The following is a 13,131-nucleotide window of genomic DNA, read 5'->3' as shown; positions in this document are numbered from 1 at the left end:
CAGGGCAGGTGGGGCAGGGGGTCTTTTGTGTGGGGGGGGCACGTGCAGGTGTTGCTGTGGGTCTTTGTGGTTTGGCGGGTGTGCTTCGGGGTGTCCCAGTGCCCCTGTGCGTGCCCCGGTGGGGCTGTGGTGCGGGATGGCAGCGAGGTGGCGGTTAGGTGAGAGGGCTGCTGGCCGGTCAGGGGGGCTGTTGTGAGTGGGCGTTATGTGCGGGTGTTGCTGTGGGTCATTTTGTGGGGGCGGGTGTGCTTCAGGGTGACCGCGTGCCTCTCTCCGTGCCGCGGTGGGGCTGTAGCACGGGGTGTGAGCGAGGTGGCGTTTAGGCGAGAGGGCTGTTGGTGGGACAGGTGGGGCAGCGGGGCAGTTGTGGAAGGGGGGTACGTGTGGGTGTTGCTGTGGGTCATTGTGGTGGGGCAGTGTGGTTCGGGGTGTCCCATTGCCCCTGTCCGTGCCGCGATGGGGCTGTAGCACCGGGTGGGAGCGAGGTGGCGGGTCCACGGGGGGGCTGTTGACGGGGTAGGGGGCTGTTGCGGGGGGGGCAACATGCGGGTGTTGCTGTGGGTTGTTGGGTGGGCAGGTGTGCTTTGCGGTGTCCCGGCGCCCCTCTCTGTTCCTCGGTGGGGCTGTAGCACGGGGTGAGATCGAGGTGGCGGTTACGGGAGAGGTGGACTGTTTGCGGGGCAGGGGGGCTGTTGTGGAGAGGGTGTACGTGCGGGTGTTGCTGTGGGTGTTTGTGATGGGTCGGTGTGCTTCGGGGTGTCCCAGTGCCCCCGTGCGTGCCGCGGTGGGGCTGTAGCGCGGGGTGGGAGCGAGGTGGCGGGTCCCCGAGACGGGTGTTGGCGGAGCAGGGGGTGCCTACGGCCATACCACCCTGAGAACGCCCGATCTCGTCTGATCTCGGAAGCTAAGCAGGGTCGGGCCCGGTTAGTACTTGGATGGGAGACCGCCTGGGAATACCGGGTGCTGTAGGCTTTTGCCGGTGGCTGGGGGGCCTGGGGGGTGTGGGGGCGGCCCCCGTTTTGGTGTTGGGGTGTTGCGGGTGGGGTGTTGGGGAGGGTGAGGTGTGGGGGGGCTACGTGCGGGTGTTGCGGGTGGGCTGTTGCGGGAGGCAGGTGTGCGGGGGGGATGTTTGGGTGTTGCTGTGGGTGATTGGGTGGGGGCTGGTGTGCTTCAGGGTGTCCCGGCGCCCCTCTCTGTTCCTCAGTGGGGCTGTAGCACGGGGTGAGATCGAGGTGGCGGTTACGGGAGAGGTGGACTGTTTGCGGGGCAGGGGGGCTGTTGTGGAGAGGGTGTACGTGCGGGTGTTGCTGTGGGTGTTTGTGATGGGTCGGTGTGCTTCGGGGTGTCCCAGTGCCCCCGTGCGTGCCGCGGTGGGGCTGTAGCGCGGGGTGGGAGCGAGGTGGCGGGTCCCCGAGACGGGTGTTGGCGGAGCAGCGGGTGCCTACGGCCATACCACCCTGAGAACGCCCGATCTCGTCTGATCTCGGAAGCTAAGCAGGGTCGGGCCCGGTTAGTACTTGGATGGGAGACCGCCTGGGAATACCGGGTGCTGTAGGCTTTTGCCGGTGGCTGGGGGGCCTGGGGGGTGTGTGGGCGGCCCCCGTTTTGGTGTTGGGGTGTTGCGGGTGGGGTGTTGGGGAGGGTGAGGTGTGGGGGGGCTACGTGCGGGTGTTGCGGGTGGGCTGTTGCGGGAGGCAGGTGTGCGGGGGGGATGTTTGGGTGTTGCTGTGGGTGATTGGGTGGGGGCTGGTGTGCTTCAGGGTGTCCCCGTGCCTCCCTGTCTGTGCCCCAGTGGGGCTGTAGCACGAGGTGGGAGGAAGGGGGCTGCTGGCAGGGCAGGTGGGGCAGGGGGTCTTTTGTGTGGGGGGGGCACGTGCAGGTGTTGCTGTGGGTCTTTGTGGTTTGGCGGGTGTGCTTCGGGGTGTCCCAGTGCCCCTGTGCGTGCCCCGGTGGGGCTGTGGTGCGGGATGGCAGCGAGGTGGCGGTTAGGTGAGAGGGCTGCTGGCCGGTCAGGGGGGCTGTTGTGAGTGGGCGTTATGTGCGGGTGTTGCTGTGGGTCATTTTGTGGGGGCGGGTGTGCTTCAGGGTGACCGCGTGCCTCTCTCCGTGCCGCGGTGGGGCTGTAGCACGGGGTGTGAGCGAGGTGGCGTTTAGGCGAGAGGGCTGTTGGTGGGACAGGTGGGGCAGCGGGGCAGTTGTGGAAGGGGGGTACGTGTGGGTGTTGCTGTGGGTCATTGTGGTGGGGCAGTGTGGTTCGGGGTGTCCCATTGCCCCTGTCCGTGCCGCGATGGGGCTGTAGCACCGGGTGGGAGCGAGGTGGTGGGTCCACGGGGGGGCTGTTGACGGGGTAGGGGGCTGTTGCGGGGGGGGCAACATGCGGGTGTTGCTGTGGGTTGTTGGGTGGGCAGGTGTGCTTTGCGGTGTCCCGGCGCCCCTCTCTGTTCCTCGGTGGGGCTGTAGCACGGGGTGAGATCGAGGTGGCGGTTACGGGAGAGGTGGACTGTTTGCGGGGCAGGGGGGCTGTTGTGGAGAGGGTGTACGTGCGGGTGTTGCTGTGGGTGTTTGTGATGGGTCGGTGTGCTTCGGGGTGTCCCAGTGCCCCCGTGCGTGCCGCGGTGGGGCTGTAGCGCGGGGTGGGAGCGAGGTGGCGGGTCCCCGAGACGGGTGTTGGCGGAGCAGGGGGTGCCTACGGCCATACCACCCTGAGAACGCCCGATCTCGTCTGATCTCGGAAGCTAAGCAGGGTCGGGCCCGGTTAGTACTTGGATGGGAGACCGCCTGGGAATACCGGGTGCTGTAGGCTTTTGCCGGTGGCTGGGGGGCCTGGGGGGTGTGGGGGCGGCCCCCGTTTTGGTGTTGGGGTGTTGCGGGTGGGGTGTTGGGGAGGGTGAGGTGTGGGGGGGCTACGTGCGGGTGTTGCGGGTGGGCTGTTGCGGGAGGCAGGTGTGCGGGGGGGATGTTTGGGTGTTGCTGTGGGTGATTGGGTGGGGGCTGGTGTGCTTCAGGGTGTCCCGGCGCCCCTCTCTGTTCCTCAGTGGGGCTGTAGCACGGGGTGAGATCGAGGTGGCGGTTACGGGAGAGGTGGACTGTTTGCGGGGCAGGGGGGCTGTTGTGGAGAGGGTGTACGTGCGGGTGTTGCTGTGGGTGTTTGTGATGGGTCGGTGTGCTTCGGGGTGTCCCAGTGCCCCTGTGCGTGCCGCGGTGGGGCTGTAGCGCGGGGTGGGAGCGAGGTGGCGGGTCCCCGAGACGGGTGTTGGCGGAGCAGGGGGTGCCTACGGCCATACCACCCTGAGAACGCCCGATCTCGTCTGATCTCGGAAGCTAAGCAGGGTCGGGCCCGGTTAGTACTTGGATGGGAGACCGCCTGGGAATACCGGGTGCTGTAGGCTTTTGCCGGTGGCTGGGGGGCCTGGGGGGTGTGGGGGCGGCCCCCGTTTTGGTGTTGGGGTGTTGCGGGTGGGGTGTTGGGGAGGGTGAGGTGTGGGGGGGCTACGTGCGGGTGTTGCGGGTGGGCTGTTGCGGGAGGCAGGTGTGCGGGGGGGATGTTTGGGTGTTGCTGTGGGTGATTGGGTGGGGGCTGGTGTGCTTCAGGGTGTCCCCGTGCCTCCCTGTCTGTGCCCCAGTGGGGCTGTAGCACGAGGTGGGAGGAAGGGGGCTGCTGGCAGGGCAGGTGGGGCAGGGGGTCTTTTGTGTGTGGGGGTTATGTGCGGGTGTTGCTGTGGGTCATTTTGTGGGGGCGGGTGTGCTTCAGGGTGACCGCGTGCCTCTCTCCGTGCCGCGGTGGGGCTGTAGCACGGGGTGTGAGCGAGGTGGTGGTTAGGCGAGAGGGCTGTTGGTGGGACAGGTGGGGCAGCGGGGCAGTTGTGGAGGGTGTGTATGTGTGGGTGTTGCTGTGGGTCGTTGTGGTGGGGCAGTGTGGTTCGGGGTGTCCCATTGCCCCTGTCCGTGCCGCGATGGGGCTGTAGCACCGGGTGGGAGCGAGGTGGCGGGTCCACGGGGGGGTCTGTTGGCGGGGTAGGGGGCTGTTGCGGGGGGGGCAACATGCGGGTGTTGCTGTGGGTTGTTGGGTGGGCAGGTGTGCTTTGCGGTGTCCCGGCGCCCCTCTCTGTTCCTCGGTGGGGCTGTAGCACGGGGTGAGATCGAGGTGGCGGTTACGGGAGAGGTGGACTGTTTGCGGGGCAGGGGGGCTGTTGTGGAGAGGGTGTACGTGCGGGTGTTGCTGTGGGTGTTTGTGATGGGTCGGTGTGCTTCGGGGTGTCCCAGTGCCCCCGTGCGTGCCGCGGTGGGGCTGTAGCGCGGGGTGGGAGCGAGGTGGCGGGTCCCCGAGACGGGTGTTGGCGGAGCAGGGGGTGCCTACGGCCATACCACCCTGAGAACGCCCGATCTCGTCTGATCTCGGAAGCTAAGCAGGGTCGGGCCCGGTTAGTACTTGGATGGGAGACCGCCTGGGAATACCGGGTGCTGTAGGCTTTTGCCGGTGGCTGGGGAACCTGGGGGGTGTGTGGGCGGCCCCCGTTTTGGTGTTGGGGTGTTGCGGGTGGGGTGTTGGGGAGGGTGAGGTGTGGGGGGGCTACGTGCGGGTGTTGCGGGTGGGCTGTTGCGGGAGGCAGGTGTGCGGGGGGGATGTTTGGGTGTTGCTGTGGGTGATTGGGTGGGGGCTGGTGTGCTTCAGGGTGTCCCCGTGCCTCCCTGTCTGTGCCCCAGTGGGGCTGTAGCACGAGGTGGGAGGAAGGGGGCTGCTGGCAGGGCAGGTGGGGCAGGGGGTCTTTTGTGGGGGGGGGGCACGTGCAGGTGTTGCTGTGGGTCTTTGTGGTTTGGCGGGTGTGCTTCGGGGTGTCCCAGTGCCCCTGTGCGTGCCCCGGTGGGGCTGTGGTGCGGGATGGCAGCGAGGTGGCGGTTAGGTGAGAGGGCTGCTGGCCGGTCAGGGGGGCTGTTGTGAGTGGGCGTTATGTGCGGGTGTTGCTGTGGGTCATTTTGTGGGGGCGGGTGTGCTTCAGGGTGACCGCATGCCTCTCTCCGTGCCGCGGTGGGGCTGTAGCACGGAGTGTGAGCGAGGTGGCGTTTAGGCGAGAGGGCTGTTGGTGGGACAGGTGGGGCAGCGGGGCAGTTGTGGAAGGGGGGTACGTGTGGGTGTTGCTGTGGGTCGTTGTGGTGGGGCAGTGTGGTTCGGGGTGTCCCATTGCCCCTGTCCGTGCCGCGATGGGGCTGTAGCACCGGGTGGGAGCGAGGTGGCGGGTCCACGGGGGGGCTGTTGGCGGGGTAGGGGGCTGTTGCGGGGGGGGCAACATGCGGGTGTTGCTGTGGGTTGTTGGGTGGGCAGGTGTGCTTTGCGGTGTCCCGGCGCCCCTCTCTGTTCCTCGGTGGGGCTGTAGCACGGGGTGAGATCGAGGTGGCGGTTACGGGAGAGGTGGACTGTTTGCGGGGCAGGGGGGCTGTTGTGGAGAGGGTGTACGTGCGGGTGTTGCTGTGGGTGTTTGTGATGGGTCGGTGTGCTTCGGGGTGTCCCAGTGCCCCCGTGCGTGCCGTGGTGGGGCTGTAGCGCGGGGTGGGAGCGAGGTGGCGGGTCCCCGAGACGGGTGTTGGCGGAGCAGGGGGTGCCTACGGCCATACCACCCTGAGAACGCCCGATCTCGTCTGATCTCGGAAGCTAAGCAGGGTCGGGCCCGGTTAGTACTTGGATGGGAGACCGCCTGGGAATACCGGGTGCTGTAGGCTTTTGCCGGTGGCTGGGGGGCCTGGGGGGTGTGGGGGCGGCCCCCGTTTTGGTGTTGGGGTGTTGCGGGTGGGGTGTTGGGGAGGGTGAGGTGTGGGGGGGCTACGTGCGGGTGTTGCGGGTGGGCTATTGCGGGAGGCAGGTGTGCGGGGGGGATGTTTGGGTGTTGCTGTGGGTGATTGGGTGGGGGCTGGTGTGCTTCAGGGTGTCCGCGTGCCTCCCTGTCTGTGCCCCAGTGGGGCTGTAGCACGAGGTGGGAGGAAGGGGGCTGCTGGCAGGGCAGGTGGGGCAGGGGGTCTTTTGTGGGGGGGGGGCACGTGCAGGTGTTGCTGTGGGTCTTTGTGGTTTGGCGGGTGTGCTTCGGGGTGTCCCAGTGCCCCTGTGCGTGCCCCGGTGGGGCTGTGGTGCGGGATGGCAGCGAGGTGGCGGTTAGGTGAGAGGGCTGCTGGCCGGTCAGGGGGGCTGTTGTGAGTGGGCGTTATGTGCGGGTGTTGCTGTGGGTCATTTTGTGGGGGCGGGTGTGCTTCAGGGTGACCGCATGCCTCTCTCCGTGCCGCGGTGGGGCTGTAGCACGGGGTGTGAGCGAGGTGGCGGTTAGGCGAGAGGGCTGTTGGTGGGACAGGTGGGGCAGCGGGGCAGTTGTGGAAGGGGGGTACGTGTGGGTGTTGCTGTGGGTCATTGTGGTGGGGCAGTGTGCTTCGGGGTGTCCCAGTGCCCCTGTCCGTGCCGCGATGGGGCTGTAGCACCGGGTGGGAGCGAGGTGGCGGGTCCACGGGGGGGCTGTTGACGGGGTAGGGGGCTGTTGCGGGGGGGGCAACATGCGGGTGTTGCTGTGGGTTGTTGGGTGGGCAGGTGTGCTTTGCGGTGTCCCGGCGCCCCTCTCTGTTCCTCGGTGGGGCTGTAGCACGGGGTGAGATCGAGGTGGCGGTTACGGGAGAGGTGGACTGTTTGCGGGGCAGGGGGGCTGTTGTGGAGAGGGTGTACGTGCGGGTGTTGCTGTGGGTGTTTGTGATGGGTCGGTGTGCTTCGGGGTGTCCCAGTGCCCCCGTGCGTGCCACGGTGGGGCTGTAGCGCGGGGTGGGAGCGAGGTGGCGGGTCCCCGAGACGGGTGTTGGCGGAGCAGGGGGTGCCTACGGCCATACCACCCTGAGAACGCCCGATCTCGTCTGATCTCGGAAGCTAAGCAGGGTCGGGCCCGGTTAGTACTTGGATGGGAGACCGCCTGGGAATACCGGGTGCTGTAGGCTTTTGCCGGTGGCTGGGGGGCCTGGGGGGTGTGGGGGCGGCCCCCGTTTTGGTGTTGGGGTGTTGCGGGTGGGGTGTTGGGGAGGGTGAGGTGTGGGGTGGCTACGTGCGGGTGTTGCGGGTGGGCTATTGCGGGAGGCAGGTGTGCGGGGGGCATGTTTAGGTGTTGCTGTGGGTGATTGGGTGGGGGCTGGTGTGCTTCAGGGTGTCCCCGTGCCTCCCTGTCTGTGCCCCAGTGGGGCTGTAGCACGAGGTGGGAGGAAGGGGGCTGCTGGCAGGGCAGGTGGGGCAGGGGGTCTTTTGTGGGGGGGGGGCACGTGCAGGTGTTGCTGTGGGTCTTTGTGGTTTGGCGGGTGTGCTTCGCGGTGTCCCAGTGCCCCTGTGCGTGCCCCGGTGGGGCTGTGGTGCGGGATGGCAGCGAGGTGGCGGTTAGGTGAGAGGGCTGCTGGCCGGTCAGGGGGGCTGTTGTGAGTGGGCGTTATGTGCGGGTGTTGCTGTGGGTCATTTTGTGGGGGCGGGTGTGCTTCAGGGTGACCGCATGCCTCTCTCCGTGCCGCGGTGGGGCTGTAGCACGGGGTGTGAGCAAGGTGGCGGTTAGGCGAGAGGGCTGTTGGTGGGACAGGTGGGGCAGCGGGGCAGTTGTGGAAGGGGGTTACGTGTGGGTGTTGCTGTGGGTCGTTGTGGTGGGGCAGTGTGCTTCGGGGTGTCCCAGTGCCCCCGTGCGTGCCGCGGTGGGGCTGTAGCGCGGGGTGGGAGCGAGGTGGCGGGTCCCCGAGACGGGTGTTGGCGGAGCAGGGGGTGCCTACGGCCATACCACCCTGAGAACGCCCGATCTCGTCTGATCTCGGAAGCTAAGCAGGGTCGGGCCCGGTTAGTACTTGGATGGGAGACCGCCTGGGAATACCGGGTGCTGTAGGCTTTTGCCGGTGGCTGGGGGGCCTGGGGGGTGTGGGGGCGGCCCCCGTTTTGGTGTTGGGGTGTTGCGGGTGGGGTGTTGGGGAGGGTGAGGTGTGGGGGGGCTACGTGCGGGTGTTGCGGGTGGGCTGTTGCGGGAGGCAGGTGTGCGGGGGGGATGTTTGGGTGTTGCTGTGGGTGATTGGGTGGGGGCTGGTGTGCTTCAGGGTGTCCCCGTGCCTCCCTGTCTGTGCCCCAGTGGGGCTGTAGCACGAGGTGGGAGGAAGGGGGCTGCTGGCAGGGCAGGTGGGGCAGGGGGTCTTTTGTGGGGGGGGGGCACGTGCAGGTGTTGCTGTGGGTCTTTGTGGTTTGGCGGGTGTGCTTCGGGGTGTCCCAGTGCCCCTGTGCGTGCCCCGGTGGGGCTGTGGTGCGGGATGGCAGCGAGGTGGCGGTTAGGTGAGAGGGCTGCTGGCCGGTCAGGGGGGCTGTTGTGAGTGGGCGTTATGTGCGGGTGTTGCTGTGGGTCATTTTGTGGGGGCGGGTGTGCTTCAGGGTGACCGCATGCCTCTCTCCGTGCCGCGGTGGGGCTGTAGCACGGAGTGTGAGCGAGGTGGCGTTTAGGCGAGAGGGCTGTTGGTGGGACAGGTGGGGCAGCGGGGCAGTTGTGGAAGGGGGGTACGTGTGGGTGTTGCTGTGGGTCGTTGTGGTGGGGCAGTGTGGTTCGGGGTGTCCCATTGCCCCTGTCCGTGCCGCGATGGGGCTGTAGCACCGGGTGGGAGCGAGGTGGCGGGTCCACGGGGGGGCTGTTGGCGGGGTAGGGGGCTGTTGCGGGGGGGGCAACATGCGGGTGTTGCTGTGGGTTGTTGGGTGGGCAGGTGTGCTTTGCGGTGTCCCGGCGCCCCTCTCTGTTCCTCGGTGGGGCTGTAGCACGGGGTGAGATCGAGGTGGCGGTTACGGGAGAGGTGGACTGTTTGCGGGGCAGGGGGGCTGTTGTGGAGAGGGTGTACGTGCGGGTGTTGCTGTGGGTGTTTGTGATGGGTCGGTGTGCTTCGGGGTGTCCCAGTGCCCCCGTGCGTGCCACGGTGGGGCTGTAGCGCGGGGTGGGAGCGAGGTGGCGGGTCCCCGAGACGGGTGTTGGCGGAGCAGGGGGTGCCTACGGCCATACCACCCTGAGAACGCCCGATCTCGTCTGATCTCGGAAGCTAAGCAGGGTCGGGCCCGGTTAGTACTTGGATGGGAGACCGCCTGGGAATACCGGGTGCTGTAGGCTTTTGCCGGTGGCTGGGGGGCCTGGGGGGTGTGGGGGCGGCCCCCGTTTTGGTGTTGGGGTGTTGCGGGTGGGGTGTTGGGGAGGGTGAGGTGTGGGGGGGCTACGTGCGGGTGTTGCGGGTGGGCTATTGCGGGAGGCAGGTGTGCGGGGGGGATGTTTGGGTGTTGCTGTGGGTGATTGGGTGGGGGCTGGTGTGCTTCAGGGTGTCCGCGTGCCTCCCTGTCTGTGCCCCAGTGGGGCTGTAGCACGAGGTGGGAGGAAGGGGGCTGCTGGCAGGGCAGGTGGGGCAGGGGGTCTTTTGTGTGTGGGGGTTATGTGCGGGTGTTGCTGTGGGTCATTTTGTGGGGGCGGGTGTGCTTCAGGGTGACCGCGTGCCTCTCTCCGTGCCGCGGTGGGGCTGTAGCACGGGGTGTGAGCGAGGTGGTGGTTAGGCGAGAGGGCTGTTGGTGGGACAGGTGGGGCAGCGGGGCAGTTGTGGAGGGTGTGTATGTGTGGGTGTTGCTGTGGGTCGTTGTGGTGGGGCAGTGTGGTTCGGGGTGTCCCATTGCCCCTGTCCGTGCCGCGATGGGGCTGTAGCACCGGGTGGGAGCGAGGTGGCGGGTCCACGGGGGGGCTGTTGGCGGGGTAGGGGGCTGTTGCGGGGGGGGCAACATGCGGGTGTTGCTGTGGGTTGTTGGGTGGGCAGGTGTGCTTTGCGGTGTCCCGGCGCCCCTCTCTGTTCCTCGGTGGGGCTGTAGCACGGGGTGAGATCGAGGTGGCGGTTACGGGAGAGGTGGACTGTTTGCGGGGCAGGGGGGCTGTTGTGGAGAGGGTGTACGTGCGGGTGTTGCTGTGGGTGTTTGTGATGGGTCGGTGTGCTTCGGGGTGTCCCAGTGCCCCCGTGCGTGCCGCGGTGGGGCTGTAGCGCGGGGTGGGAGCGAGGTGGCGGGTCCCCGAGACGGGTGTTGGCGGAGCAGGGGGTGCCTACGGCCATACCACCCTGAGAACGCCCGATCTCGTCTGATCTCGGAAGCTAAGCAGGGTCGGGCCCGGTTAGTACTTGGATGGGAGACCGCCTGGGAATACCGGGTGCTGTAGGCTTTTGCCGGTGGCTGGGGGGCCTGGGGGGTGTGGGGGCGGCCCCCGTTTTGGTGTTGGGGTGTTGCGGGTGGGGTGTTGGGGAGGGTGAGGTGTGGGGTGGCTACGTGCGGGTGTTGCGGGTGGGCTGTTGCGGGAGGCAGGTGTGCGGGGGGGATGTTTGGGTGTTGCTGTGGGTGATTGGGTGGGGGCTGGTGTGCTTCAGGGTGTCCCCGTGCCTCCCTGTCTGTGCCCCAGTGGGGCTGTAGCACGAGGTGGGAGGAAGGGGGCTGCTGGCAGGGCAGGTGGGGCAGGGGGTCTTTTGTGGGGGGGGGGCACGTGCAGGTGTTGCTGTGGGTCTTTGTGGTTTGGCGGGTGTGCTTCGCGGTGTCCCAGTGCCCCTGTGCGTGCCCCGGTGGGGCTGTGGTGCGGGATGGCAGCGAGGTGGCGGTTAGGTGAGAGGGCTGCTGGCCGGTCAGGGGGGCTGTTGTGAGTGGGCGTTATGTGCGGGTGTTGCTGTGGGTCATTTTGTGGGGGCGGGTGTGCTTCAGGGTGACCGCATGCCTCTCTCCGTGCCGCGGTGGGGCTGTAGCACGGGGTGTGAGCGAGGTGGCGGTTAGGCGAGAGGGCTGTTGGTGGGACAGGTGGGGCAGCGGGGCAGTTGTGGAAGGGGGGTACGTGTGGGTGTTGCTGTGGGTCATTGTGGTGGGGCAGTGTGCTTCGGGGTGTCCCATTGCCCCTGTCCGTGCCGCGATGGGGCTGTAGCACCGGGTGGGAGCGAGGTGGCGGGTCCACGGGGGGGCTGTTGGCGGGGTAGGGGGCTGTTGCGGGGGGGGCAACATGCGGGTGTTGCTGTGGGTTGTTGGGTGGGCAGGTGTGCTTTGCGGTGTCCCGGCGCCCCTCTCTGTTCCTCGGTGGGGCTGTAGCACGGGGTGAGATCGAGGTGGCGGTTACGGGAGAGGTGGACTGTTTGCGGGGCAGGGGGGCTGTTGTGGAGAGGGTGTACGTGCGGGTGTTGCTGTGGGTGTTTGTGATGGGTCGGTGTGCTTCGGGGTGTCCCAGTGCCCCCGTGCGTGCCGCGGTGGGGCTGTAGCGCGGGGTGGGAGCGAGGTGGCGGGTCCCCGAGACGGGTGTTGGCGGAGCAGGGGGTGCCTACGGCCATACCACCCTGAGAACGCCCGATCTCGTCTGATCTCGGAAGCTAAGCAGGGTCGGGCCCGGTTAGTACTTGGATGGGAGACCGCCTGGGAATACCGGGTGCTGTAGGCTTTTGCCGGTGGCTGGGGGGCCTGGGGGGTGTGGGGGCGGCCCCCGTTTTGGTGTTGGGGTGTTGCGGGTGGGGTGTTGGGGAGGGTGAGGTGTGGGGGGGCTACGTGCGGGTGTTGCGGGTGGGCTGTTGCGGGAGGCAGGTGTGCGGGGGGGATGTTTGGGTGTTGCTGTGGGTGATTGGGTGGGGGCTGGTGTGCTTCAGGGTGTCCGCGTGCCTCCCTGTCTGTGCCCCAGTGGGGCTGTAGCACGAGGTGGGAGGAAGGGGGCTGCTGGCAGGGCAGGTGGGGCAGGGGGTCTTTTGTGTGTGGGGGTTATGTGCGGGTGTTGCTGTGGGTCATTTTGTGGGGGCGGGTGTGCTTCAGGGTGACCGCGTGCCTCTCTCCGTGCCGCGGTGGGGCTGTAGCACGGGGTGTGAGCGAGGTGGTGGTTAGGCGAGAGGGCTGTTGGTGGGACAGGTGGGGCAGCGGGGCAGTTGTGGAGGGTGTGTATGTGTGGGTGTTGCTGTGGGTCGTTGTGGTGGGGCAGTGTGGTTCGGGGTGTCCCATTGCCCCTGTCCGTGCCGCGATGGGGCTGTAGCACCGGGTGGGAGCGAGGTGGCGGGTCCACGGGGGGGCTGTTGGCGGGGTAGGGGGCTGTTGCGGGGGGGGCAACATGCGGGTGTTGCTGTGGGTTGTTGGGTGGGCAGGTGTGCTTTGCGGTGTCCCGGCGCCCCTCTCTGTTCCTCGGTGGGGCTGTAGCACGGGGTGAGATCGAGGTGGCGGTTACGGGAGAGGTGGACTGTTTGCGGGGCAGGGGGGCTGTTGTGGAGAGGGTGTACGTGCGGGTGTTGCTGTGGGTGTTTGTGATGGGTCGGTGTGCTTCGGGGTGTCCCAGTGCCCCCGTGCGTGCCGCGGTGGGGCTGTAGCGCGGGGTGGGAGCGAGGTGGCGGGTCCCCGAGACGGGTGTTGGCGGAGCAGGGGGTGCCTACGGCCATACCACCCTGAGAACGCCCGATCTCGTCTGATCTCGGAAGCTAAGCAGGGTCGGGCCCGGTTAGTACTTGGATGGGAGACCGCCTGGGAATACCGGGTGCTGTAGGCTTTTGCCGGTGGCTGGGGGGCCTGGGGGGTGTGGGGGCGGCCCCCGTTTTGGTGTTGGGGTGTTGCGGGTGGGGTGTTGGGGAGGGTGAGGTGTGGGGGGGCTACGTGCGGGTGTTGCGGGTGGGCTGTTGCGGGAGGCAGGTGTGCGGGGGGGATGTTTGGGTGTTGCTGTGGGTGATTGGGTGGGGGCTGGTGTGCTTCAGGGTGTCCCCGTGCCTCCCTGTCTGTGCCCCAGTGGGGCTGTAGCACGAGGTGGGAGGAAGGGGGCTGCTGGCAGGGCAGGTGGGGCAGGGGGTCTTTTGTGGGGGGGGGGCACGTGCAGGTGTTGCTGTGGGTCTTTGTGGTTTGGCGGGTGTGCTTCGGGGTGTCCCAGTGCCCCTGTGCGTGCCCCGGTGGGGCTGTGGTGCGGGATGGCAGCGAGGTGGCGGTTAGGTGAGAGGGCTGCTGGCCGGTCAGGGGGGCTGTTGTGAGTGGGCGTTATGTGCGGGTGTTGCTGTGGGTCATTTTGTGGGGGCGGGTGTGCTTCAGGGTGACCGCATGCCTCTCTCCGTGCCGCGGTGGGGCTGTAGCACGGAGTGTGAGCGAGGTGGCGTTTAGGCGAGAGG

The 13,131-nt window shown here is 67.6% G+C and overlaps 12 non-coding genes across 12 annotated transcripts; all 12 read left to right on the top strand.

The window, feature by feature from the left end:
• The first annotated feature begins 853 nt into the window (after window positions 1–853).
• LOC142085936 (5S ribosomal RNA) lies at window positions 854–972 on the top strand. The gene has a single exon (XR_012674897.1). It is a non-coding gene; the product is annotated as a 5S ribosomal RNA (ribosomal RNA).
• A 467-nt stretch (window positions 973–1,439) lies between these two features.
• On the top strand, window positions 1,440–1,558 carry LOC142085935 (5S ribosomal RNA). Its single transcript, XR_012674896.1, has one exon. It is a non-coding gene; the product is annotated as a 5S ribosomal RNA (ribosomal RNA).
• Window positions 1,559–2,684: 1,126 nt separating this feature from the next.
• LOC142085934 (5S ribosomal RNA) lies at window positions 2,685–2,803 on the top strand. The gene has a single exon (XR_012674895.1). It is a non-coding gene; the product is annotated as a 5S ribosomal RNA (ribosomal RNA).
• Window positions 2,804–3,270: 467 nt separating this feature from the next.
• On the top strand, window positions 3,271–3,389 carry LOC142085933 (5S ribosomal RNA). The gene has a single exon (XR_012674894.1). It is a non-coding gene; the product is annotated as a 5S ribosomal RNA (ribosomal RNA).
• A 962-nt stretch (window positions 3,390–4,351) lies between these two features.
• Window positions 4,352–4,470, top strand: LOC142085932 (5S ribosomal RNA). The gene has a single exon (XR_012674893.1). It is a non-coding gene; the product is annotated as a 5S ribosomal RNA (ribosomal RNA).
• Window positions 4,471–5,596: 1,126 nt separating this feature from the next.
• On the top strand, window positions 5,597–5,715 carry LOC142085931 (5S ribosomal RNA). The gene has a single exon (XR_012674892.1). It is a non-coding gene; the product is annotated as a 5S ribosomal RNA (ribosomal RNA).
• Window positions 5,716–6,841: 1,126 nt separating this feature from the next.
• LOC142085930 (5S ribosomal RNA) lies at window positions 6,842–6,960 on the top strand. Its single transcript, XR_012674891.1, has one exon. It is a non-coding gene; the product is annotated as a 5S ribosomal RNA (ribosomal RNA).
• Window positions 6,961–7,758: 798 nt separating this feature from the next.
• On the top strand, window positions 7,759–7,877 carry LOC142085929 (5S ribosomal RNA). The gene has a single exon (XR_012674890.1). It is a non-coding gene; the product is annotated as a 5S ribosomal RNA (ribosomal RNA).
• A 1,126-nt stretch (window positions 7,878–9,003) lies between these two features.
• On the top strand, window positions 9,004–9,122 carry LOC142085928 (5S ribosomal RNA). The gene has a single exon (XR_012674889.1). It is a non-coding gene; the product is annotated as a 5S ribosomal RNA (ribosomal RNA).
• A 961-nt stretch (window positions 9,123–10,083) lies between these two features.
• Window positions 10,084–10,202, top strand: LOC142085926 (5S ribosomal RNA). Its single transcript, XR_012674887.1, has one exon. It is a non-coding gene; the product is annotated as a 5S ribosomal RNA (ribosomal RNA).
• A 1,126-nt stretch (window positions 10,203–11,328) lies between these two features.
• Window positions 11,329–11,447, top strand: LOC142085925 (5S ribosomal RNA). The gene has a single exon (XR_012674886.1). It is a non-coding gene; the product is annotated as a 5S ribosomal RNA (ribosomal RNA).
• A 961-nt stretch (window positions 11,448–12,408) lies between these two features.
• Window positions 12,409–12,527, top strand: LOC142085924 (5S ribosomal RNA). The gene has a single exon (XR_012674885.1). It is a non-coding gene; the product is annotated as a 5S ribosomal RNA (ribosomal RNA).
• The last annotated feature ends 604 nt before the right edge of the window (window positions 12,528–13,131 follow it).

Source organism: Calonectris borealis, chromosome 9 (assembly GCF_964195595.1).
Source record: "Calonectris borealis chromosome 9, bCalBor7.hap1.2, whole genome shotgun sequence".
Lineage (NCBI taxonomy): Eukaryota > Metazoa > Chordata > Aves > Procellariiformes > Procellariidae > Calonectris > Calonectris borealis.
The sequence above is the reverse complement of the archived record's forward strand: the minus strand, read 5'-3'. Positions and strand labels throughout refer to the sequence as shown.